Below are 27,698 nucleotides of genomic sequence, written 5' to 3'. Positions count from 1 at the left end.
AGCACATGTTTAATAGGGATACTAATTGAAGTGACATTTATGAACCATATTCTAGACAATTATGCCACAGATGGGCTCTGAACCACTATGAATTACTGTGCAATAATGACTAAGAGACTTCTAAAGAAACCTACCTGGGGGTGGTAGAATGAAAATCAGAAGAGATGGAACAAGAATAAGATGTAATATAGTTGATGAATGATCATGAGCCTGTAGAAGGAAAATGAGAAATCTGAGGGCAGCATTCACAGTCTAACATTCAGACTGTCTCTGAACCAACTCCATGAATTGAGATCTGATTCATCAGCAAAGGTTTCTATGAAATAAATGAATAAATTTTGGCTTTGAGGATTTTATAAATATTTTACTATCAGTTCAGATGTTTGTCTGTAAATAGTACATAAAAATTTGTGAAACATGGCCTGGTTCTCAGACTTAGGTGTACATGAGGATTTATGCAGCGTTTGCTATTATTCACTGTATTCCAACACTGTGAAGATTAGAGTCAGTGGTTAGGGGTGGGGCTCAAGAATTCACATTTCTAACAATGTTTCTCTTGGAGAAACATTGGCTATAAACAGTGAGAATAATTATCTCACAAAATGAGATATTTCAAGTACAAGAAACTTCCTGCTAATCTTGGTTCCGGTATGTCCTTGAGGGTAAAGATACATTCCCTCTTTCATTTGGGTACTTATTGTACAGTGGTCTTTACCTTTGTTTAATTCTTCTCACAGCTACAAGTTGTCTGCCATTTTATATATATCAAACACAAGTCAAGTAAGAGGAGGAAGATCATTTTCCTTAGTATTTATTTTATTACTGGAAGAATCTTTACAAGAAATCCCATAATAAATTTATCAGTAGAATTACCTCAAATTCTGGTTTAACTCACTCATTATGATCATTTCTAGCTCAATCCATTTGTCTACAAATTTTGGGAATTCTTTGTTTTTAATAGCTGAGTAGTATTCAATAGTGTATATGTACCACAGTTTCTTTATCCATTCTTCTACTGAGGGACACTTAGGCTGTTTCCATGATCTGGCTATTATGAATAAGGCTGCTATGAACATGGTTGAGCAAATTTTCTTGTTGTGTGCTGGAGCATCTTCTGGATATATTCCAAGGAGTGGAATAGCTGGGTCTTGAGGAAGCCCTATTCCCAGTTTTCTGAGCTAGCACCAGATAGATTTCCAAAGTGGCTATACTACACATGGTATATACTCACTTATATCTGCGTACTAGCCCAAGGGGAATGTCCCATGAAAGCCTTCACTTACCAGGAAACTGGGACAGATGGGAGGACATCCTATTGGGACTCTAGATGAGAGAAGCATGGGAGAATAGCAAAGTAGAAGGATCCAGAGGGTCCTAGAAACCTACAAGTAGAACATTATGATAGGCAGATTTGGGCCCAGGGGTCCCTCTCAAACTAAGGCACCAGCCAAGGACAATACAGGCAGTAAACTTTTAACCCCTACCCAGATCTAGCCAATGGGAAGAACATACTCTACAGTTGAGTGGAAAGTGGGGTATGACTTTCACACGTACTCTGGTGCCTTATATTTGTCCATGTCCTCTGGAGGGGGAGACCTGGTGGCACTCAGAGGAAGGATGGCAGGTTACCAAGAAGAGACCTGATACCCTATGAGCATATACAGGGGGAGGAAATCTCCCTTAGGAACAGTCATAAGGGATGGGACTAAGGGGAAAATGGGAGGGAGGGAAGAATGGGAGGATACAAGGGGATGGGATAACCATTGAGATATAACAAGAATAAATTAATTAAAAGAAGAAAATAAAAAAAGAATTACATCAAATTCTCAATACTAATCTAGTTGCTAACAAGAATAGGTCACAGTGTTCTTGGGAACTGAATATCATTACAGGAGACATCACTAACACAGGTGCCAGGTGTCTATATTTAATTTTAATTTTCTGTCAAATTTAGAAGGAACTAGTAATTTAGACGTCATAGTTTCACATTCCTATGACAAAATACATGACAGAAACAACTTATGGGGGAAAGACATATATAGTTCATGATTTCAGACAGTTTTAGCTCATTCTGGTGGAAAAGGCATGGCAGCATTCATTGTGGTGGGAGAAAAGACAGAGTCTGCTCACATGGAGACCAGATAGAAAGAAAAACAAGTAAAACTTAGGGGCTAGGCTAGGACCTTTAAAGCCCAACCCCAAGTCTTCTACTTCTGCAAGCCTGACTCTACCTTCTAATCTAAAGGCTCCAGAGTTCTCCTAACCACCACCATCACCATCTAGAGAATAAGCATTCAAACCATGAGATATATACTAATTTTCTTGACTTTTATGGGTATTCCAAACAGAATAAACAAATCTGAAGATTTATAACAGCAGTGGAATAAAAAGATAAAGAGAAATGGAGCAGGAATAGTTACATGGGGTGGCAAGTGGGAGAAGAGTATAAAGGAGGGATTATGGGGAGGTAAAATTAACACTAAGGATATATAGAAACCTATTACTACAGAAGCCTTCTAGAATGTATATATAAGCACATATAAAAAGAGGTGAAATGGACTTTATAACAGGAAGGCATTGCCTTTTGCAGACAGTACAGACTACCAAATAAAAAGTCCAGAGCCAGGAATGAGTTACTTCTTTTGGAGTTTTTGTCTAGTGATGTTTCATAGACTCCCCCAAAGTGCAAGTTACTAAAAATGCTTGCTCCCCTAGCCCCCACTACGTGATAGTAAGATCATATTGTTTTAGACAGCACATACCTATATGAAAAAGTATAAAGAAATCCAGCTGGAATTCAATTGGAAACTTCATCCTTACTGGCTAGCTTTCATATTGCTAGGTGTTATGCCATGCTACCTGAGGAGCAAAGTGATCATCAATCTTAGCCAGCTGTGAAACCTGTGAGTTATAGCAATGGGTGTCCTGGCAAGATATCATCATTGGTACAATATCAGTATGATTGTAATGCAACTGATGTCAGGACCAAAAACTTGTAGCTAGATAGGTTGTGGGGCCTAGGGGAGAACCTACTACATTAATCTGCTAAATGGTATAGTATTAAGCTGATTCCTAAAGAATTTTTGTTCTACATATAGATCAATACTTCTCTCAATCCTCATCAGGAAGTGTCTTTTTGCAGTAGATGGCGATTAATACAGAAACTCACAACTGTTCAAAGTACAGAGAATTAGTGGATGGTATGATCAGCCCTAAGTAGACATCTCTATCATATTTCCTCCCTTCCCTGGCTAAGAGATCATTGTGAAAGGGGACAGAGGGATTCTAATGTCCAAGGGTCCTATATAGCTACAAGAAAACTGTTTTCTGGGCACAGCAAGACAGTTTCACATATAAATTTACAGTAGTTGAGAGATCATGCACTAGAAAAGTGTAAGTTAAAGCTTGACAAAAATCACGACATGGAAGAAGGAGTTAAGAAAGAAGTCCCATCCCTAGGTAAAGGAGCTGCTGACAACAGATTCTGAGAAAGAGAAAATCAAGTTTACCTAATGGTGTGGCCCTTAGCATCTTGACCACACTCCAGTAGAAGGCCACACATATAAGAGTATAGCAACTGTTCTTGATGCGGAGTAGAAACTCCAAAGCCTTGATAAATTTGGGTAACAAAGAACGACAGAGGAAAATCTGGAAGGAGAGGTATGAATATAAGAAATACATTGTATAAAATTCTCAATAAACTAATAACAAATTCAAGGGCAAAGCATGAGGAGTTGTGGCAGAAAGAAGCATTCATATTCATATTGAAAGAATTACAAATCTCTCTCTCTCTCTCTCTTTTCTCTCTCTGTGTCTGTCTCTCTGTCTCTGTCTCTGTCTCTCTGTCTCTGTGTCTCTCTGTCTATGTGTCTCTCTGTGTCTCTGTGTCTCTGTATCTCTCTCTCTGTCTCTGTCTCTGTCTCTGTCTCTGTCTGTCTGTCTGTCTGTCTGTCTGTCTGTCTCTCTCTCTGTCTCTGTCTCTCTGTCTCTGTCTCTGTCTCTCTGTCTCTCTGTCTCTCTGTCTCTGTGTCTCTCTGTGTCTCTGTGTCTCTCTCTGTCTCTGTCTCTGTCTCTGTCTCTGTCTGTCTGTCTGTCTGTCTGTCTGTCTGTCTGTCTGTCTCTCTCTCTCTCTCTCTCTTTCTCTCTCTTTGTCTCTCTGTGTCTCTCTCTCTCTGTGTCTCTGTCTCTGTCTCTGTCTCTGTCTCTCTCTCTGTGTGTGTGTGTGTGTGTGTGTGTGTGTGTGTCCAAGAACAGGGAAAAGAAGAGAAAATCTATGGGGGGACTTATCTTGAGGGAATATAATTTGAGAACTAATCATTGTTTGTCTCTAGCTTTCACCACTTACTACTTCAAATAAGAAGATATATGGGATGAGAGACAACAAGAAACTCCTTCATATGCTTAGAGGACACAGGAAAATAGAATGCTATCTGCACTAAGTATAATAAATAGTACATATTGGAAATCACCATAACTGTTTGCTATTATCATTTTTATATTATAGCAATGTAAATAAAAATAATAACAACTAATGTTTTATGGCCATTGCCACACTCTACCTTAAAAATATTTATAAGTAGCATCTTGAATCATTTCCACTACAATCTGATGAGGCTCAAGTAGACAAAAATAAAAGCTGAGGGTGTGGAATCTACATATAAACTTTAAGGTCTGTTGCAATAGTTTACTCTCATATCTACTCCATTCTTCCTCTAAAAGAATCAGTATTTTAGATATACAAGTATGAAAATTAATATTCTGAGTTTAATAATTTACTAATGTCATCCAATATGTAAAGACCAGGTTTAAACTGGAATTTAATTTTTCCTTGACTTCAGAGCAATTTTCTCTCATCATTACTTCATTTACAAAGTCAAATAGTAGTCAAATGATGTCTAGAATATGCTAGGTTCTAACTTAGGCACAGTGCATACTTTCTGTTTTTAGATGAACATCCCTGGCTACATTTGTAGAATTATCATTAGCTCCAGGATATTAAGGTCAAGAACTATTTTTGGCCAAGTATTCTGACTCTCTCAGCCTCTGTGACTCTCTTTCTCTTTCTGTGTGTGTGTATGTGCTCACACATCTGTCTTTCAAATAGCCTTAGTGTTAGTTATCATTCCTCCCCTCTACCTATCATTTGTTCTCTCCTGCCTTCTGATTTGTTTCCTTCACTATTTTTGCCTTCATAGCATCTATATTCTTCTACTCTCATTGTATAACTCTATTCCCTATGGTCCCTTTCACTTTCCTGATACCTAGAGTAACTCCAGGTTATATATACTTGTCTGACTAAAAATTTGAACCTAGGATCCAAAAACATAATAGCAAATATGCTGCATTTATCTTTCTGAGTCAAGATTATCTCAACTCACTATAATATTTTCATTTTCCATAAATTTACCTGCCAATTGTGTAATTTCATTCTTTATGACTAAATAGTAATATGTAGAATATATGCACCATATTTCTATTATCCATTAATCAGTTTAAACGACATTTAAGCTGTTTACATTTCCTAGCTATTATGGCTGAACAAATATCTGTGGAGTAGGATGTGCAGTCCTTTGGCTATATGCTAAAGAATGGTATAGCCGGGTCATATGATATATTTATTTTTAGCTTTTTTGAGAATTCTCCAGGCTGATTTTTATTAATTTATTCTTGTTACATTTCAATGGTTATCCCATCCCTTGTATCCTCCCATTCTTCCCTCCCTCCCATTTTCCCCTTATTCCTTCCAATTTATAATGCTAATGGCAAGGAATAAATATTCTTCTCCCTTCATAGCCTCATCAACAATTGTTTTCACTTTGATTTCTTGAGCTTAGACTGGAGTAGGATGAAATTTCTATGTGTACATGTATTCTTGATAAGCATTTTTCACAAAATGTAAGCAACTACTGGTAGATAGGCTCCATTCTTATGACCCCCTTATAAAATTGTTATGTACAAAAAATACTGTCCTTGATGTTTTTTCTTCAGAGGCACAGAGCAAGTTTATTTTCTTCTCAAAGAACCAAAAGAGAAAAAGTGGCAGAAGTGAAGGAGGAGGAAGAGGAGGGGGAGGAGGAGGAGAAGGAGAGGATAACAGTTTCAAAGCATCGTTTTCTTTCTTTTGAATACTTCAAAAAGTTTACTGGCCACTTGATCATAGTATCACTCTGTTATTTATTTTGTTTTGCTGTTGTATTGTTAGAGAGAGTCAGTAGTATGCAACTTAAGATAGTGTTATGGAGCCCTTTAAGGTAAACATGTATATTTGTTCAGTTTAACAAAGTTTACTGATATTTGAGAAGGGCTTCAGCCCTCTGAAACAACAGGGGTTTTGAAAGAATAAATGGAAAAAGTGACTGAGGTTGAAGTAGAAGATTTGTTTAGATAAACACAAATGGCCACCTTTTATAATTAACCAGGGAAAAGGTTAAGTTATCAACTCTAGAAATTTGGGGTCACTTATAAGCACATATTAGCCATATAATGAAAGATAACAATACTACAATGCACAGATTTAAAGACAATAAATAACAAAGAAGATCCTAAGAAGAATGTTTAAATGTCATTCAGAAGGCCAAATTGAATAGACACTAGAAGGGTTGAAGAGAAGTAATAGTATGGAAGCCTAGCATAGAGGTCTTCTGAAAGACTCCATCAAGTGAGGAATCAAAGCAGATGCTGAGACTCCCAGCCAAACTTGCAGTGGAGTGTAGAGAGCCTTATGGAAGAGTTGGGTGGTAGAAGGACCTGGAGGGGACAGGAATTCCATAAAGATATCAATGTAGCCAACAAATCTGGGCTGGTGGTGGGGATATGATGCCGAGACTGATGCACAAATCAAGGACCACGTATGGTAATGAACATAGACCCCCTGCTTAGATATAGTCAGTAGGCAGCCCAGTCTCCTTATGAATCCCATAATATGTGGCTACCTCTGACATGGACTCTGGTGCCCACTCCTTGATCACTTCCTTCTGGCTGGGCAGCCTTACCAAAACACAGAGGAAGAGGACACAGCAATACACATGAGTCTTGATTAGCTGGGCTCACATGGTAGGGGAGGAGGACTCCCTCTTTCTGAGGAGTAGGGGAGGAAGTGAGGGGGGCTGAGGGAGGGAGAGGGTACCAGCAGGAAACGAGGGAGGGGGCTACAATTGGGACATAAAGTGAAAAAATTTAAAAAAGAAAGAAAGAAAGAGATATGCATTTCATACAGTTTGATTTATTCAAATATTTGATGTATTTATTTTTAGAAGTTATCAAATGTGAATAAGAATAGAATCTGTTATAGTGGTGGATGAACCATAAGGTGCTATATAATGACTTCTGCTCTCTGCTCTTTATACCATCATAATTATATCCCTCATGTGTGGGCAGGTTCTGGGACTAATATCTAGCTCACAGTTTATGGCAAGATTAAGGGATTTATACATAAAATTATTGCCCTTAATTGCTTAGACTTAATAAAAGGGGAGATTAACTCAGGTTGTCAGGAATTAATCAGATGAAGTCTTTTAAAGAAGGAACTGAAATTTCCCTGAGGCAGAAAAACTCCTTTTAGGACTGAAGAAACAAGCTTTCAAGTTGCTAGAAGCTGAGAGTCATGGGGAAAAAGATAGTTCAGATGTCTTTTAAGAGCTAACTAGAGTCTGCACCATGATCACTTTTGGCCAACAGACAGGAAGATAGTGGAACAGTTCATTCTATGGTAACAGCATAACACATCCAAGTTGAGCTCCTAATGAGATCACAGCATTGCTACTACCTTGATTGCAAACTCATCAAACCCAGTAGCAGCTGTCCTAGCTAAATTGTGCCAATAGGATATTTAACTTATAAAACCTAAATTAAACTACTGCTCTGTGGTTATATTTTAGTCATCAACAGAAAACCAAAACACTTAAATTCCAGAGAGTATATAGAGACTTCATTGGTACTCCACTTAGGAACGTAGTTTGCTATTATAGTAGAAATAGATCATGGTTGAGTAAATGTGCACATGAGAGGAATTTCGTATTTACTACACAGGATACACAATGTAAATGGAACATTTTTATGCATTGCTTTAATTCTAGGTCAAAAAATCACCTACTCTGTTGCCCTATGCAAGCTAGTTTTTAGTTGGAATTCAATTATTGTAACTTGTTTATAATAGAAACTCAACATTTGTTCTATATTAATTCTCTATAAAACCCAGATACCTCAAAGATTTCATTTCAAGAATTAATGAGCAACCATTTTTGTTTTCTTTCTCTGCTCCCAGTCACAATTTTTGGAAGCTTTGCTTAGTCTTTCCTGCCTTTATGATTTCTGTTTCCCCTCCTCTGTCATCTCTGTACTCTCATTCACCTTGCAGTTTTTGTTTGACTGCAACTTTTGTCTGTGGACTATGGTACCTTGCCTTCCACAGCCTCTTGAGTCTCTTTAATCATAACAAAGTTTTCTTATTACCTGCATGCTCTGTCTTCTCATCCTTCCATGACGGGTGACTCCTTTTCAAGAAACGTTGAATATCCATTTCCTCCACTTGAGAATTTGGTGGTAATGCTTTTAGACATCACTGACTTCTCACATTTACTTTCATGTCTTTGTTCTGTTTCTTTTCCTCCTCTTTTCTGCCCCCTTCAAGCTCCACCCTTAAGAGTGAGGCTAATCACTACTGCCTCTCACCTCTCAGAACAGTCAGTTCTCATTCCATAATAAGCAGTAACTGTGTATAATAATCATTTCTTTCTATATCAGAGTTACTGTGCCTCCCACTGACTGAATCTATCAGCAGTACAAATCTTATCTTGTTCATCTTTGGATTCCATGTACCTGAGCATAGGCAATAAAGATAAAGGTAGAGTTCTCATTGTCCCTAAGTAGCTGAGTGAATGAAGAGTATCATGTAGAACATTTCATTTCAAGATCCAGCAAAGTCCAGCTGGATCCTCATAATTTCACTATAAGTACATAGCCGTTAAAATTCTGAAGAGCTTTTGAATTGCTAGAAATAAGAATAACAGATTTCAATAACAGTTTTCTGAAAATATCATTGTGTTAGTCTCTGTCTACCATCCTTATTTTAATAATAAAAGAAATAAAATGAGACAGATTATGATTATAAAATGGATAGGGATCTCTAATTTTGATCCTTATGCATTGATCTCAGCCCTGGTCTAATCATTAAACTCTTTCAGTATTTCTGATAGCAAATATTCCCTACTAAAATGGTTGCATAAAGCTTTATCTTATTAAGCAATGGGTACTGTTTACTTACAAAAATAATCACAATAAATTTGGCCCTGATGCTTTCTTCTATGAGGAAGCTTTTGGCTTATTATCTAGTACAGTTATATGTTGAGCACCATGGTAGGCCCCAGGGATGCAAGAATGAATATGATACACTCTACAAAGTGGAGACATCTACACAGTGATGGGAAGAGAGTAAAGAATTAATGAACATTGATAACATAATGTGCTACTTGCTAGGGTTGAATCAAATGTGGCCAAGATGAAAGACTTGTTATACATACTGCATTGGGCAAGAGAGTTCAAGAGGTCAAGCAATTGAGGCTCAAAGAAGAAAACACTTCATATGAGTTCTCATGGCAGTTATCTTGGCATCGATTAGGTTCACATTGATTATCTGCATCATCAGAAGATCCTTCAGACTGTGATTTCATATTTCTTTTGTGGTAGACTGATGACTGTAACTATAGAATTATATTTAAATATGTTTATTACAACCATAGAACTTCTGGCACTTAGATGCCTTAGGAATAAATACTTGTAATTCATTATGTTAGGAGCCAACTGCTATTAGACTTAACTAAGTTTCACCTAAATCCACTAAAAAACAATGCTCTTCACTTGAATCTGAGTAGAGAGATGCATTTAGCTTTCAGAAAAACCCAGTAACATAAAATTGGAATACACCTTCCCAGCCAAAATAAAAGACTAGTGAAGTTTTGCAGAGAGAGCCCTCACTTGCTCTAATTTCCATCTTTTTGAGCTTGAGTCTCTAGGTAGACAGGCAAAGTATGTAGGCAGGGAATAGAGGTCCAAAGCAAAGGTCACACACAGGCTTTAGCCAGTCAGGCCTGGATTTAAATACCAACCATGACATTTCCTAGCAGTGCTGTCTTACATTGGTTATTTAATCTGTGTGTCAAATTCTTTATCTATAAAACTGGAAAAAATTTAACACATATCTTCTAGTGAACAAGTAGGCATGAAATTTGTTTCAATTATTTAACACCTTTACTATTATCTATACATGGCACTTATACATATGATCTTGAATATGCTACAGTTATTCTCTTGATCTTTGTTTCCTAGGTAAGTGATTAAATAGATAAGCTGAAGATAATGATTATTAGAAAGCTTTCTTATGTTTGTTATTCTAAGATTCTAGTGTTTTAATATGCATTTTATCTTCATATCTCTGATTTTTGTTTTTGGTATTATTCCATTTGAGGAAAACTGGGTGGATGCTAGTTTTCATAGGCAAGGAAAGAAAAGCTGTTATTGGGAAATAGATTTGTATGATCTCCAAATGAAATTCCTCTTGCTTTGTTTCTATTGAGGCTCACACTGTGAATATCAAAGAACCTGTGACCCAAGTCCTAACATGCTGACTTCATTAATACAGAACAAAGTTAGAGATTGTAAAGGTAAGGAAAATGTCCTTAAGCCTTAGAATCTTTAAGGATATAAGCTGTCCCATGTGATCCTACTTTCTACATGTCACAAGGCAGCTTACTTCTATTGCATTAATTCTGAGGGCAAGTTTGTACATTCAGTATCTGAGTGATGTGCATTTATTATTTCAGACTCCTTATCTCAGGTGTGTAAAGTTTTCTTAGACTTATAGATTAAAAAATTTTCTGATGGGTTTGAAGACCAGATAATTTAGTCTTTCAATTAAACTTAGTAGGTTAGGGGTTAAGATGTTTTTAGATCAATATAGATGTTTTAAGTTAGTAGAGATGAGATATGATTGATACTGTTCTCCATTCAGAAACTTAAACCCAACAAGATAAGAAAGATGTTTACTTCGAGTTGGCCAGATACAAATAGCCAAATCACTGAATGTAACATTTAAATAATTCCTGATTTCTCGTGGTTCTTCCTGCTGCATGTAGTTTATTTCACTCATGTGTAATAATATAAGTGTATATGTTAAAAAAACAATAAAATATTTTTTAAAAAGCTTGCTATAGACAGGTAAGTGACTTGTCAAAGTAGCATGACTTACAATTAGCACAAACTGAAGCTGGAGACACAAGGGGAAAGGTGCTTATACACTTTGCAGAGGTGAATGGTAATGAATTGTTGAATCATTAGGAAATGTGATGTTAAAAAATGTTTCACTTACTAAGGTAATGTGTGTCTAATATAGCTAATAATAATAATAATTACAGACTGTGAAAGAACATATGGAAAAAACAGAAATAATAAAAAACAGTGCCAATCTAGAGATCGTGAAGTCTAAATTTTATTCCTTTGTTTTAAAAGCTATCCTTTTATAATTATGAGATCCTTTTCTGATCATCAGTTCTCTGTCTATATTAAAAGAGTAATACACATTTACACCTTTTTCCAGCTTTAATGCATGTGCAAATTACCCAAGTAACTTGTTAAAATGTAAACGTGCATACACCAGGTCTGGGGAGTCCTCTGGTTTCAGGATTCTATGAACCTTTCAAATAATCAAAACACTGGTAATTTAGCATCCATGCTTTGAAGGACTAGATCACTTCACATGCAACTTTATGGTCAGCGATATAGTAAATGCCAGATTGCATGACTCTTTATTTTTTTTCTCTTTTTTCCTGACAGTGAGATCTCTTCAGCAGTTTCTATCACTTAAACCTTTGTCTCAAGTACATTTCAGTTCTTCAATATATACACACTGCAAGGCATTGGTGTTGCTCAAGTGGGACTATCCTAGATGTGAGAGTGAATAACTGACCTAAAATACCAATAATTGTGCACTGTGAATGTCCCAGATCTAGTATGGGCATTATGCTCTGTGTGGATTTCCTGCTCCAAAACTGAACTCTTTCTATGATATTAGGAGGCAGTGCTACTTATGCTGTAGGCTGATCCTCACCTACAGCTGACAAGGAGGGAAAAGTCAGTTTCTGCTTTCCCTGTGGAAATCAAGCATGCCATTCTGCCACTTGTTCAGCTGGCATTGTCAGAAAGCAATGCTCAGGCCCCATTACTCTGGAAAGCTTTAGGGCAGTGAGCCATGTAGCCCTCTTTCCAATCCTCCTCAGACTGCATTTTTTCTCTCCATGAAAAAAATGCTTTAAGTTGTTGAGATATCTACCAAGAAAATAAGATTTATGCCAATGTAAGCCTAATTATTTCGGAAATCTCATATCTGACAAATCTTAGGGATATTTTCATGTCGTCAGCCTCCAAATCCCACAGTAGCATGAACAAATGTTTAGTAGATCTTAAATTGGCTTGTTAAATCCTGCTCTTGTTTGCTTCAATTCATTGCTATAATTTACTTTTAGACATGTTTTCTATTTTTATTTTTTTCTTTAATTGTTCTGAATAATTTTTAAAAAATGTGCTTCCATAACTTCTTGTATCTATCACAGATATAGAAATGCGCAGAATTTAGCTGAACCCTCCTCATGAGTATCACAAAAATTCACAACTTTCTGGTCTTTAAACGTATCTTATTAAACTGCTCCCATGGAGAGTAGAAACTTCTCTACACAGTTTAGGACAGGCTGGTGGAGAACTTCTCCCTGTAAATGAAACTCATTTTGGAATTCTTCAAAACATTCTCTTGCCTTCATGAAACTTAAGTTATTCTGGGAACTCATGAGAAATGTAAAGCTGGTTGAAGAATCAAATTGTCTGCTCAGAGTCTGAGTATGTTGTAGATTTTATCTTGTATTCCTGTCTCAGTTGAACTCTAAGATCTTACACTGACCCTCACTAGTGGTGGCTAGACAGTGAACATATTAATATAGCCTTTAAGGTATTCCTGCTTTATAGGTAATTAACAGTTTCTTCTCTATAGTATCATAAATTGTAGGTTGGTGATTTAGTTTCTGAATAATGCTATGACACAGTACCAGTAACATGAAAATGAAAACATAATTTTAGAGTCTCACTGAACTAAAATCAAGGTGTTGGCAGGGTCATAGTCTCTCTGAAAAGATAAGACTTTCCACCTAGCATCCTAATAGCTAGGCTACATGTATTCCTTGAATTATGGCCCTTTGAGCTATCTTCAATGTTCTCAATAGTCAAAACTTTCCCACTTTCCCTTACTATAATTTTATCTTATTTCTATGTTTTCACGTTCAGTGATTATTTTAATTATACTGGAATTACACTGGAGCCATACGGAAAATACAAGTCAATTTTCCACCTAAAGAATTCTAACCTTTAACTTAATTATATCTGCACAATAACCTATGTCATGTAAGTAACATAGGTATAGTGTCTAGATATTAAGATGTAAACATGTTTGGGAAAGCCATTCTTTATTCATATCTCTACATTTTCAAGCTTGAGTACTCTAATACATAATGTTTGCCAATCATCAATTTTCACTCCCAGAAAAAAACATTTTCTTTGCTGATCTACTCTTAATGCATTGAGCCTACATAGACCCTAGTTGATTACTTGTTTTAAACTTAGTCAATCCAGCACATACTTTTCTTTTGACTATAATTATTGGTTAAAGTGTGGAAATAAAATTTTAGATAGACAAGTTAGAGTGACTACTAACATTTCAGTTGAAAATGATAAAACAGTTGATTGGGGCAAAGTTACTGCCTTTTTGACCTTTGCATGTTGATTCTGAGAAGGAAGCTCTTGGTATTTACCATGGTCCCATTATAAATATGACGCTTTCCAGAAGTCAATATGTTTTCTATTCCACTTTCCAAATTTATCATGTCAAATAAGGAAATAAGACACTTGTTGGAGGTTGTTTACTACATACCATGCAGCAACCAAAAAAATATTTGACTCTGACTGACTGAAGGTGATCTTGGATCCCCTGACTCCAAAGTTTTCCAGTATATGGACTTCCCTAAGTGATACAAAGTTCAAGCTCTATCATAACACAAAAAAATAAAATTAGTGTGAAATAACTACATTATAAATTATACATTATATACACATACAAAGAAAGACATGAGTGAGCTTTTATTTAGTAATCTACTTGTTGCCATCTACTTGTTTGATGGTGTGTTGATCCAAACTACGTATTAATCTACCAGTGCCAGCAAAGAAATTTTGATACTTTCAGGTTAGCTTTGGACAGATCCCATTACTATCCTCATGATGCCTAACTTTAAGTGAGATCCTTACTAAACAATATATAACAATGAATATTGTTACTTCACTTAATCTAGGCAAACTGTCCTATATTATTAATTAGTTAATTAATTAGCTATGGGAACCCTCTTCCCATCCACCCCAGTTAATCATGTCTTCTCAGGACTGAGCTTGCTCTCTTCCCCTATGGCCTGGCAGGGCAGTCCTACCAGGTGGAAGTAACTGAAAATATGGGAAGAGAGTCCATGTCAGACACAACCCCTGCTCCCCTTACTAGGGGACACACATGAATCCTGAGGTGCCCATCAGCTACATGTTTGTAGAGGGCCTGGTTCTAGTCTATGCAAAATCTTTGGCTGGTACTTAAGTCTCAGCAAGCCCCTCTGGGCCCTGCTTAGTTGGCTCTGTTGGTCTTCTTGTGAAGCTTCTGTCATCTCCAGGTTCTTTTCTCCTTCCTTCCACTTTCCCAGAAAGCTCCCTACACATTGCTTAACGTTTGGCTGTGAGTCTCAGCATCTTTTTTGAGGTACTGATGGATAGAACCTCTCAGAGGACAACTTTACTCAACTCCTTTCTGTAAGCATAGCAGAGTATAGTTAATAATGTCAGGGGTTGGTTCTCCTCAAGATTCTGGACAATAGGGCTTTGGCTCTGCCTATAGCTCACCTCTCTGACATGTATTTCAAATGGGAAGGATAGATAAGGGAGATAATCACAAGAGGACTTTGGTGTTAGGCAGCAAACAGGCCCTAGCTTTACGGAATAGGATTTAGCCACATAGTCCTTTGGTATCCAAGCAGGTATTGTGTTCCTGGCACTCTGATTTAGCTAGGCTCTGCCATCTTAGAGATGCCCTGTATGCTTATATTGTCCAGTTGGTCTCAGCAGGGGGACCAATAGAGCCATAGATTGGTGTTGGCATGCTGACTCTGGCTATCTAGTGGCTGCCCTTGGAGAAAGGGAAGGAACTGATGTCTGATTTCTAGAGCTGAGAATCCCTGGATCTAGGGACCTGTGCTTGTAAAGACAGTCTGTATTGGGTGCTTCAAGTCCAGGACTTTTCTTGAGACCAGGACTCTGCATGAGACCACTACTCTGTGTGACACCTGGACCCGGAATTCAGGTGCTGCCCTGAGGAAGGTAGAATGAATCTGAGGTTTGGCTTCTGAGACAGACTCTGTCTTATTATCTTTGTTGTTATCTTATCTACATGGTATTCTCAAGTACTGATGTCATCAAGGTTCATTACTGGAGGAACAAATATAAACAAAATACTCCAAGTGTCTCAGCTTTGAGAGTCAAATCCATTTGTTCAGTGAAGAAGAGTGACACTGCCTTGATCAGAAAATTCCCTTAGCATAGTCCACATACCACAAGGTAGATAAGATAGATGTGGTTTGAATGTAAAAGAGCAACATAGGCTCATATATTTAAATGCTTGGTCCCAGATACTGAGACTCTTTGGGGAGGATAAGGGAATGTGGCCCATTCCCACACCATTCACAGTTTGTTCTCTCTGCCTCATGTTATTTGTCTCATTTAGTTGCCATTGCAGTGCAGTGCCCACCTGCCTTTCAGTCTTTCTGCATGCTTCCCATCATGATAGTCATGGACTAGAAACATATGCCATATGATCCAGCCTCTGAAATTGTAAGCCCCCAATAAGTTCTTTCTTCTATAAGTTGTCTTGGTCATGGTGTCCTATTATAGTAGTATCTTTCCCTGTCATACTTTTTTGTACTTCAGTTGAACTACATGTAATAATGTCTAGATTGAATGTAATAGTACTTGAAATATTTCCAGTGTGAATATCTTTTAATAGTTGCTATGTATTTTACTTCTTTTATTTTATTATACCTAAAAAACAAGTACTAATTGGGAATGAAGTTGGAAGAGAGATGTATTGGGAAGGATAAATGGATTTGGGGTGAAGGAAGGGGAGGTGGATGTCATCATGACACACTGCACATATTTATGGAGATTTCAAAGACAATTAAAATATATTACCATTGTAAAAAATAAAAATAAAAAGAAGTCCCCCAAGGGCAATATGCTTCAGTAGTTAAAGGAATTTTGCCGTAAAGGCTGACAAACTGAGTTCTATCCCCAGGATCCACATGGTGAAAGGAGAGAACTAACTGCTTCAAGTTGTCTTCTGCTCCCCACAACTAATAAATGTAATGAGAAATTTAGAGATTAATTTTAAGTTTTATTTCTGTATGTTTGTGTGTGTGTGTGTGTGTGTGTGTGTGTGTGTGTGTGTGTGTTTGTGTATATATATACCATATGTGTGTGCATGACCACTGAGGCCAGAAAAAAGATGTTGAATCTCTTTAGAGATGTACTTACAGGAGGTTGTAAGCTGCCTTACATGGATTCTGGGAACCAAACTCTGGTCTTCTAGAAGAGCAGTAATCTTCTCTGAGGCATTAATCTATCTCTCCAGCCCCATGAATTCTTTAAGAAGCAATTTACCAGGCACATGCAAAAGGATAAGGACTATAATAAATGTGTCCTTTAAGGACTTAATAGATGTGTCCTTTATAAAAAGACTAAGGTCAGAGAAATGATGTATCTCAGATATCATGTTAAACATAATCACTAATGGTTGGCACTGCAATATTCAAGATGAGGTAACTTCGGTTATGGTAGGCAAGTATTACATAGCAGCAAGAAAACTAGTAGTAAAACATATAAACATTTAAGATGTTTATGAACTCTATGATTACCATCCTTGATCAGGAGTTAGTGCATAGCATCAGCATCAGTCTGTAGTATACCAGTTAGACTGGCACAGTGCACCAGGGAGAGAAATAAATCCTGTCCTAAGAAATTTGGATTATTAGGGGTCTAATGATTATAATTCACTGAGTGAGTAATAATTGTGGATCTCAATACAGAGAACTGTACTGAGACCAGTACAGAGAATGAGGCAGTAGTTCCCATGACAAATAGTTGAGGAGAACAGATACAGTCTGATTTCTCTGTGTTAAAATGCCCATTTAGAAACTGAGACTGAAATATCAGTTTAAGTACATGTGGGCGTATTAGAGAAATGCTTGCCAGCCTATAGCATGTTGGGAATCATATAAAAGCTGAACAAAAACCTTGAATATACTAGACAAGATCAATCACCCAGCTCTGTTGCCTTCTTTGATAATTTCTAATTCTATTAATTAATGTTTATTTTCCTAAAACTAGTTGAATCCGTTCCAAATGAAAAAGACATATTAGGGAATTGTTTACTTCTTCCAAGTCTTGTAGAGGAATTTTAATCCAGCAACATGGCTATTACGGCAAGAGGTAACAGCCAAAGACATAGGTCTCTGTGATCTGGCTTGAATACAGACATGCCTACCCTTAGTAAATTCCTTTAATCTCTCTGGCTGAAACACACACTCTTAATACCTCTGTCTGGAATATACATACACATTTAGTACATACTTTTAATCCAAAACAAAGCAAGTAATTTAAGGTCAGACAAAGTGACAAATCAGGGAAAGATGTGAGAGAATGAGTCAGAGATAGAGTATGGCCAGCTTTCAGGAGAACAGAAAGGAAAGGAGTACATTATTTATGATCAGTGCAGGGAGAGAGATGAGAGCTGAGTTCAGTGCAGTTCAATTGAAGGTAGTTGAGGTTAGTTGATCTCCATTCAGTTCTTGCAGTCGGTGCAGTTCAGTTTGTGGAGTTCAGAGGCAGTATTAAGGCTAGAAGCTTCCAGGCCTAGGCCTAGGGATAAATAGAACAACTATAGAAATTTTCTGTGTATGGATTTCATCTTATTCCATCATATAAGGATATAAAAACAGCAATTACACAGTCTGATTTGTGTTATGCTGTGAACATATTAGTTTCCTCTGCTATACTATGATCCTGTTGACAAAAGAAACCAAAATACTACTGGAAGAACAATTGAATTTTTCAGTAAGATAGAAAAGATCAAGTGACATTATCTGAGATTTTGTTTGTTTGTTTGTTTGGTTGGTTGGTTGGTTGCTTTTGAGGTGGTTGCTTCTAGTACTGATAACTGTATGTCATGGTTCTGCTGCTAACTGAATTCTAAAGAACGTTATGTCAACCTCTCTGGCCTTATTTTCTGCATGGATAATGCAACAATACTTCAGAGTTAGCATGATAGTCATCAACAACAGAATACAACTATAATATTTTATGAGTTGTATTTTTTTAGTTATGAATAAATTCATGCTTTTTTATGTTTCTAAAAAGTGCTTATTTTTAAAATACACAGATTTCCAGAAGTATCTTATCCCTCGGCTATAAGCAGGCTTTATCTTTTGGGATATTGAAATACAAATAGTTTTGGTACCCAAATGTCAAAATACCATAATATATGGTTTTGGGCTTGGGTTTTTTGGAGGCCTAATGGGGAAATAAGGGTCTAATTACTATTTCATAACCTTATCGAAGCAAGTGAAATCCATGTTTGAAGTAGTTTTTTAGCATGTATTTTTAAGCATTGTTTTGAACTACAAAAGTACTGATTCAGGAGTTTGAACCTGCAGAATAAGAGATTTCGAAGACGTTGGTTCTGTTTGATGTTTGCACCCTGACATTACCTTCTTCCCATGCTAACAGGCCTCTCTTTTCTAGAACCAAGCAAGGCATATTTTGTTTTTTAAAACTTTTGTAAGAAATGAACAGTTTTAATGTATGATATATATAAAACAAACACAAAGAAGTTATCCTGATTGAAATACTCTGTGTACATGAGAACAAATGATCCAGTCTATATAAAGTCAAAGTCATGGAACCTGGGTATTGAGAGCACTTATCTAGAATGTAACTTCTTTAAATGCCCATGTACATTTTTATTAATAAAAAGTAAGAGTGCTAAGTTAAACAAATCAAACAATTAAAGTCTCTTTATATTATATAAAATATTACAGAAATGTTTATTTGTGTTTCAATAAAAGGACCATCATTTTAAACAGGCAGCTAAGGGCAACTGTGCAGATAATGAGTTCCTGTGAATAAATTTTAAGAGACTATTGCCTGTCCTTAAATTAATTTTTCTTTTTGTGAAAAAAAAACTATTAAAATGACTGACAAAATTTGAGATAAAAACTGTTAGAACATTCTTTGTGTTTAATTTCAACTTTGAAATAGATTACAACATTTGTTTCAATGCATGTCTTTAAATGATAAATTTCTAAGTATGTAAACAACTATATAATAAAAAGTTCCCAAATGTAGTCTGTAAGAAATCAGGCAAATCTCTCATAAGCAAACTTCCTAGACAATTTCCATAGCTTCATTAACATAGCAGTAAATTTCTTGCAAAGAAAAACTAGAAACACAAGAAAAACTATTTTGCAATTTGTTGCTACAATAGAGAAAAAGTATACAAACTTAATAGAATTACAATGGTCAGCATAATTTTTAAATTCTTTTTATTAATTAATTAATTGAATCACTTTATATGCTAGTAGTAGCTCCTCCCTCCCATCTACCTAGTCCCACATTCCTTCCCCCATTCTTCCTCCCTATGCCTCAGAAAAGGGGAGCCCCGCTACCTATCCATCCCAGAACATCAAGTCACATCAGGACTGAGCACTTAATCTTCCTCTGTGGCCTGGAAAGTCAGCCCAGGCAGGGGGAAGTGATCAAAAAGCTGGCATCAAAGTCCATATCAGAGACAGTTCACTCTTCCCTTACTAGTGGACCCACATGAAGCCTGAGATGCCCATCTGTGTAGTCCTACACGGTCTTTAGTTGGTGCTTCTGTCTCAGCAAGGCCCCTGGGCCCTGGTTAGTTGGCTTTGTTGGTCTTCTTGTGGAACTCCTGTAATGTCTAGGTCCTTTTATCCTTCTCATTTTTCCACTAGACTCACAATGCATCGCCAGATGTTTGGCTGTGAGTCTCAGCATCTGTTTTGAACCACTGCTTGGAGGAGCCTCTCATAGGACAACTCTTCTAGGCTCCCATCTGTAAAAATAGCACAGTATCATTAATAGTGTCAGGGGCTAGCTCTGTTCTATGAGGTGAGTCTCAGGTTGGTCCAGGCATTGGTTCAACAGTCCCTCAATAAAGATATATGCTTTATCTTTATCTCTGCTCATCCTGTAGGCAAGATAAGTTTTGGATCAAGGTTTTTGTGGGTGGGTTGGTGTTCTCCTCCCTCCACTAGGAGTCTTACCTAGTTAGAGGGTATCCTCTTCAGTTTCAATGACCCCTGTTACTAAGAGTTTCAGCTAGAGTCCACCACATATCCTCCCAGAGACCTATGACAAGTTGGAGACCTAAGTCAAGACAGTCAGTATAATTTAGCAAAAAATAAAGTCATAATAAGACATATGGAACTTAATATATAAGAAGTAGAGCTTTGCTATTCGCTTGGTTCTTTGGGACTGCATGATTAACAAAAGGAAAAATTCTCCAAAATCCTGGATATCCACCAACTAGGTGCTCGCCATCTGAGGCAGGGTAGCATTTTATTATTGCTACTGGTGTAGGTATAGTGAAGTTTCCTCAGCAAACCCAGCAACAATTGTTGAGGGGCAAAACAAACTTCAAATTTAAAGAGAGAGAAAGAGAGAGAGAGGGAGAGAAAGGGGGGGAGGAGAGAGAAGAGAAGAGACAGAAGCAGAGACAGAGACAAAGACAGGCAGGTAATGCAAAATCCTAAAAAGTAAATTTAGGCTCTGTGTCAGCACACTGGCCCACAAACACATGCACAGTGTGGCTCAAACCAAGGGAATCATCATTACTAGACCTGAACATATATCTCTACAATTCATGGTTATGCTTTTGGGAGTAAGCCAAAAAGAACAGAAAGCTCCACTTTAAAATTTCTCTTCTTGATAATGACTATGTGATGGAGATTGATTTAAATTCAGAAATGTAGATGCTCCAAGATAGGAAAGATGTTTTTTTCAAGGCTGTCAAATATAAATAGACAAAACACTAAGAATGTAACATTTATATAATTCCTAATCTGTCATGGTTCTTCTTGCTTTAAGTAATCTATTGAATATATGTGTAATAACATAAATGTATATGTAAAAATTTTTTAAAAAGAAAAAAATTATATACTTAAAAAATTCTCTTCTTTGGATATGTTTTTTCCTGAAGCTGAATTTGAATGGAAGAAGAGTCTGCAGGTTCCACAGCTTTAGTAATCAATCATTCTCATCTGTCTCATGAAAGTCATCACTGTTGTCACCATCCTCCCCAAAAGAGGAAATAGGGGTCTCTACCATGGAGCCACTGTACTGAGACCCATAGGAACTTATGTCCACCATCCCATCTGCATCATTCTTCAGATCACTGGCAGAAAACCTTGTGCCTTTGGATGTAGAAACTGCTGTCATAATAAATATTCTGCCAATGGATCCCTGAGCCATTTCTGTCACATGTGGTTCTAGAGTTTTGATACCAAACTTCTTGCCACCGTAAGGTCTTCAGCAGAGCAGTCACTAGATTCCACATGCTTGAGCACCTCAATATCATCATGGATTTCAAACATGTTGTCAAAGTTAAACAAATACTCAAATTTGTCATTGGAGATTCTGCAGTCAATGACAGTCTTCCTTCTGGTGTAGACAATAATGAAAGGCAAGTGGAAAAAAAATAAATGAAAAGAAAGGCAAGTGGATGACAGAGCTGGGAGGAGGTGCTCTGTGAGCCTGTTGCCTGGTTGGCAATTCCTCTATACCAAGTTCTAGAAGACAATTTGCTGCAGGATGAGCTCCTGGGGCTGTGATTGCTTTTGTTTGATCTCCTCCAGACTCTTCTACCTCTCTACCTCTATGTTCTGGCCTTCCTGAGCTAAGTTGATGGGCTGATCGACTTGATCTCTTTGGAGCTGATGCTCATGTCCATTAGCATATTTTAGGCGTTGTAGACATGCCATCGGGTGTTCTTCTGGTCATAAGCTGATTAATTTGGTAGACTGTGGTTGTCAGCAGCACTCAACTCTGCAACTAGTTCATCAGCCACCTCATTGTAGAGGTGGTCCCTTACCTCTGCACCTTTTCACGCACCTTCATAGAGAAATGCTATAGGCTCTTGCCATTCTTCTTAATTTTCCTGTTGTTTCCCAGAAGACCAAGGTGAGGAATCAGATGACATGTTCTAGGACAAAAAGTGAGTGCTGGGAGTATATGGGCTGCCTATCACAATAGTGTTTGATGCTGCAGGTCTCTGAGGTGTGCCTATCACCACTTGCGGTGTGATATTGGCATTGGATTCTCTGAAGGTTTTTGGCAAAAGCTGCTTTCCATGTATGTTCACTGTAGATGAGTATACAGCTATAATAGACACTACAACTTGCCTAGGGCTAAGGTTCCGGTCTATAATGACATTTATGCCTCTGTTGGCTTCAACTAGACTAGCATCTTTTGCCATATTACCAGATCCAGAAAATCTGAGCTGTAACTGCATACCTTCTATAGAAGAAAGCAGACTTATTTGTCACTAGGCCCGGCTACTAGCCCCGTGCTCTGGCTCAGAGAAAGCCAGGGGGTGGCCAAGACCCTTGCTTGCTGCCCACACCACTCTTCTTCAAGGTCAACACCAGACTGATGCTGGGAGGCCAGCAGATGCAGCTGAATTCAGGAACTGAGATGGGGCAGGAAAGATACCTTGTGCCAGGTCACCTGGCTGGGCTGGGTGCGTGGGTAGACATTTTGACTATATCAGGCACAATTACAACAATTATTTGTTTTGTTTTGAGTGTCCATTATCTCTTTCCATTATTATGTTAGTTACAGAACATCATCTAACTATAATATGATAATATGACTCCTCTAATGTATTATTGTCTTCTTTTGAATTGTCTTCTGTTCAGAGATTTATGAGTTTTATTGATTACAAATTAAAGTTTTCCAGTACATTTTCTTTTAAGATATTAATTATTATAATGTCTAAGAGAGCTCTGGGGTAACCCAGACAAGGAAAGAAATCACAGCTCTGTCACTTATGTTATCTGGAAGAAGTTACTGTAACTAAATGGACACCAGGCTTATTCCATATTAAATGTGGAAAAGTAATAATAATATTACTTGAAAATTATTAGGAGGATTAACTAAAATATGCTTAGCATATGGAATGTATTAGATGAGTAACAACTGTTGTTATTAATTGGTGTCTTGTCCAGGATGTCTCCCAGCTTGGTGTTTATTTATGTGTTCACTGTACATGTTCTCAATCACAGTATATGTGCTGAAGGAAGAATTTGCCTAAGGTTTTTATATGTCTTTTAAAATCAGGTTCCATGAGCTAATAGCCAATCTTTAGTTAAGGATGCTTAGAAATACAGCAAGCTATATTAGAACTGAGTGAATATGAAGTTCTATATGATAATAAATCTTAGGTGTCAACTTCATTGGGACATGGGATGCTCACATATTTGTTCAAGAATCAGTGTGTGTACATGTGCATGTGCCTGTGCATGTGCGTGTGCGTGTGCTTGTGCATGTGTGTGGTGTATGTGCGCATGTGTGTGTTTATGTGCTAGCTCACTCATTCATCTAAATGAGATTAACACTGGAATTAATGAACTGAGTAAATTATATAGTCATCACTACTCTAACAGTACACTGAAGGTTTGAATAGAATAAAAGGCTGAGTAAGGGAAAATTCACTCTCTGCTTCAGTGCCTTAGAGCTGGGACATTGGGCTTCTGCCTTCAGATTTGAATTAGAAGTGGCACATACACTCTTAGTTCTGTATTCCATATCATGGTAAACTATGCCTAGCTATCTCTTCAGAGTAAAAACAGTACACCCTGCACATCTTAGCCTCCATAGTCATATAAACCATTTAAATAATAATGAAAGATTAGATCTCTTTCAGCAATTTATCTAATATCATCTATGATTCAGTTACTTCATACATTAAATAAAACAGATATGTAATAGTATACATATAATGTATGTGTGTATATGTGTATAGTGTACATAAGTGAAGATGAATATGAAGATTCACATGCACAAGTGCATGAATATATGTGGACACCAGAGTTTAGTATATATATATAATATATATATATATATATATATATATATATATATATATATATATATATAAATCTTTTTTAATCTCTACCCCATCTTTTGAGACAGAATCTCTCCCTGTACCTGTTGTTGGAAAAGACTGAGGTGACAAAGGATGGTAGATATAAGAACCCAAATAAATAGCCTAAAAAATGCCATTAGAGGAAGTTTTGTGGTCGATTTAAGATTGATTTCTCTATGTCCTTTATCCAAAGTATGTGTTATCTTCAGCAATAGAATCTTACATTATAAACATTGTTAATAACCAACAGCAATAGAAATAACCTGTGGTATTTTGGAAATCTCTGAGTTCTCCTTGACTGGTTAGATGAATGGAGGTATCAAATGTTTTCTACTGTGACTTTTGTTCATGTCATTTCTGAGAGTGACATTGTTCACTTATGCAAGGTAATTATATTCAATCTCTTTATAAGTTGTACTTTAAAATTTGCTTATTAACCACTCAGTCTTTATAACTCTCCTCCATACAGCCTTACTTTTATTTAAACTACCAATTACTCCCTTCTCTCCTAACCCCCTGGTAACATTCCCACTTAATCCTTTAATCTTCAGTATTTTACCCTATTCTTTTATTTTGCATGCATTCTACTATCTACTTTTTGAAAATCTGGATTGTGAGATAGCAGAAGTACATACAGCTTTTCACAGTCCCTTCTTTTGTGTTAGCTTTGCTTTTCATCTTGTGATTTCCCCATACTCCAATGCCATTTCTTGCTTAAGCCTTACTAGTGAGATAATAACATTATGAATTTGATGTCACAAATAAAGGCTCTTAATTGTGCAAGTTATGCTTTAGAAAAGTTTGGACACAAAAATTTGTTGAGAATTTTTGATGTAAATATTATGTAAATATTGGAAGGGAAGGAAACCTAGAACAAAATCAAAATAACCAGGAGTTGAGAACCTTTCAATACAGTGCCTTAACTATATAGTGCTTTACGTTTTCATTCAACATATAACACAGTAATTAATACATGTTGACGCTGAACATATATTTCTGGATTGGTTAAATGGAATATTTGATAAATACTACCTTCACACATACTACACATTTTCAGTTTATATATTTCTCTTTTTTATTTTATTTTTATTTTTTTATTTTTTATTTCTTTCCTCCACAATTTTTTAATTAATTTATTCTTGTTACATCTCAATGGTTATCCCATCCCTTGTATTCTCCCATTCTTCCCTCCCTCCCATTTTCCCCTTATTCCCCTCCCCTGTGACTGTGACTGAGGGGGATTACCTCCCCCTGTATATGTTCATAGGGTACCAAGTCTCTTCTTGGTAACCTGCTGTCCTTCCTCTGAGTGCCACCAGGTCTCCCCCTCCAGGGGACATGGTCAAAGGTGAGGCACCAGAGTACGTGAGAAAGTCATATCCCACATATTTTTCTTGCCCTCAATATTATCCAGTCCTCTTGAGAGAATCATTATATATCCAACATGAAGCACAAAGGGACTGAGTACAATTTCAAATTCTGATAGTCTACTATTTGATCTTATGCAAGGATGTAAATGCTAGGATCTAACATTCTGAGCATGTCTCATGGACAAGGGGTCTTCTCTTGGATTAAAAGGATTGAAATTATATAGAGAACCTATAGCAACAATAAATGTGAGTCATATAAGCTCAAATTTTTATTAAACTAGCGTTTGTCCTGTACACATGCAATGTAAGGAGTTACCATTTACACATATGCAAAAAAAGAAAGTCTTGCTGTCCAGAAACCTGGTCTTATTTGTTCTACCTCTAAACTGTCCTTGGAATCTACCTTCCTGCTTCTTATCTCCATCCCTTGCACCCTAATTTTTAGACTATCAGTGGCCTTTCCTGGTCTTTCTGTATCCATTATGCTTGCCCTCAAGTCACAATCTGTAAAACAGTGAATGCTAACATTTTAAACAGAATACGATCCTCTCACTTATTTCCTTCAAAATGTTTCACTAAACTTTCATTTGCTAAACAGCAGGTGTTCTGACAGGGTTCTTTCTGGTCACAAACTTCTTTAACTCTTCAACTTTCCTATTCTGTCTTTCCGTGCCCCATAATCTAGCCATAAAGATGTATTTGATATTTTCCGATTTTGTAATATCCCACTACTTATAAAAGCTTTGATTTGGGGTGCATATTTAGAGTATAGCATTACCTGTTATTTCAAATTCCTTTCTCGATGCTCTCTGCTTCCAAGCAAGCTCTAGTCATTCCTAATTATTCCTCATTCACTGACCAGAGCAAGGGATTCCAAGAAATCAAAATCTAGCATAGAAAATCAAGATTTGAATAAATAGTTACAAAATAAGTAAAATTCTTCAGTAGAGATAGGATCCAATTCTTGAGGAACAGAGTTAGAATAGTTGTCAATTATGTCTGGTATGTCAGTGAAAGCCAGTTTCCTGTCATTAAATAATAATTAGATTTTTAAAAGCTTTTTTAAGGGACTGAGTGTTGCTTCTTTTAAGAATTGCAAGTGTAGCACATCTAACTGTGTTTCTTCTGCTTATTTACCAGGCCTTTAAAGAAAGACTTTACAAAGTTCCAGGTAACTATTAAATTGTTGTCAACTTCCAATTAGTAAAGACTGTACCAATTAAGCTCTTTTACAGTGTAAATGGAATTAAGAGGACGAAGGTCATCCAATTAATGAAAACACAATAAGAAGCAAACATCCTGATTTGATCTTCTTTGTTTCCATTTTGCTTTCTTTTATGTTACAGTGACAACAACAATGAATTTTTTTCATTTTATGTATAATGGATTTCTAAAGTTAGTCACTAGTGTTGGATTCCTTTTCCTCCTGGTTTTATATTTTTTCTTTTGATGAATATTCCTTCCCTTTATATTAGATTCCTTATCTGAATGATGATGAGGAGTAGCTGAATTTATTAAATTCACCCTTGGATGTTATAGACAAGGCTCCCTACACTTTGACTTCAGTCAGGCTAAGTGCTCTCTGTTGCCTCTACTGGCTCATGATGTGTAGGAGGAACAAGAGAAACCTGCCTTGAGCATGAACATCATCTGCCTGGTGACATGCATGCTCAGAAGGGAGCCTTCATGTAGAGTTGGCCCGAGGCTTGCCTGGACATACACAGATATGCCAAGAGACTGACGTCCTAGAAACTGGTGATGTCATGATGGGAGCCAAGGAGGAGGAGCTACTGCAGCAGCTTGCAGTTTGGGATCCAATGGGACACTGAGAGTGGCGTATAAAGGTATGCCAAAGCTCCTAACGAAAATTTACAAAATGAAAGTGTCAGGATTATCACTACCCAGATAAAGATATAGAACACCACAATCAGTTCTACAGTTTTTTTGTACCAATTTTCGCGTCAGAATCAAGTGCCACCTTA

At 36.9% G+C, this 27,698-nt stretch overlaps 1 pseudogene across 1 annotated transcript; it reads right to left on the bottom strand.

Moving 5' to 3' along the window:
• Positions 1-21,447: 21,447 nt before the first annotated feature.
• On the bottom strand, positions 21,448-22,675 carry LOC311601705 (transcription factor Dp-1-like; annotated as a pseudogene). The gene has a single exon. The product of its transcript is annotated as a transcription factor Dp-1-like (transcript).
• Positions 22,676-27,698: the final 5,023 nt, after the last annotated feature.

The sequence above is a fragment of the Acomys minous genome (assembly GCF_964271855.1).
Source record: "Acomys minous genome assembly, chromosome: 7".
Lineage (NCBI taxonomy): Eukaryota > Metazoa > Chordata > Mammalia > Rodentia > Muridae > Acomys > Acomys minous.
This window is presented reverse-complemented; position numbering and strand designations above follow the sequence as displayed.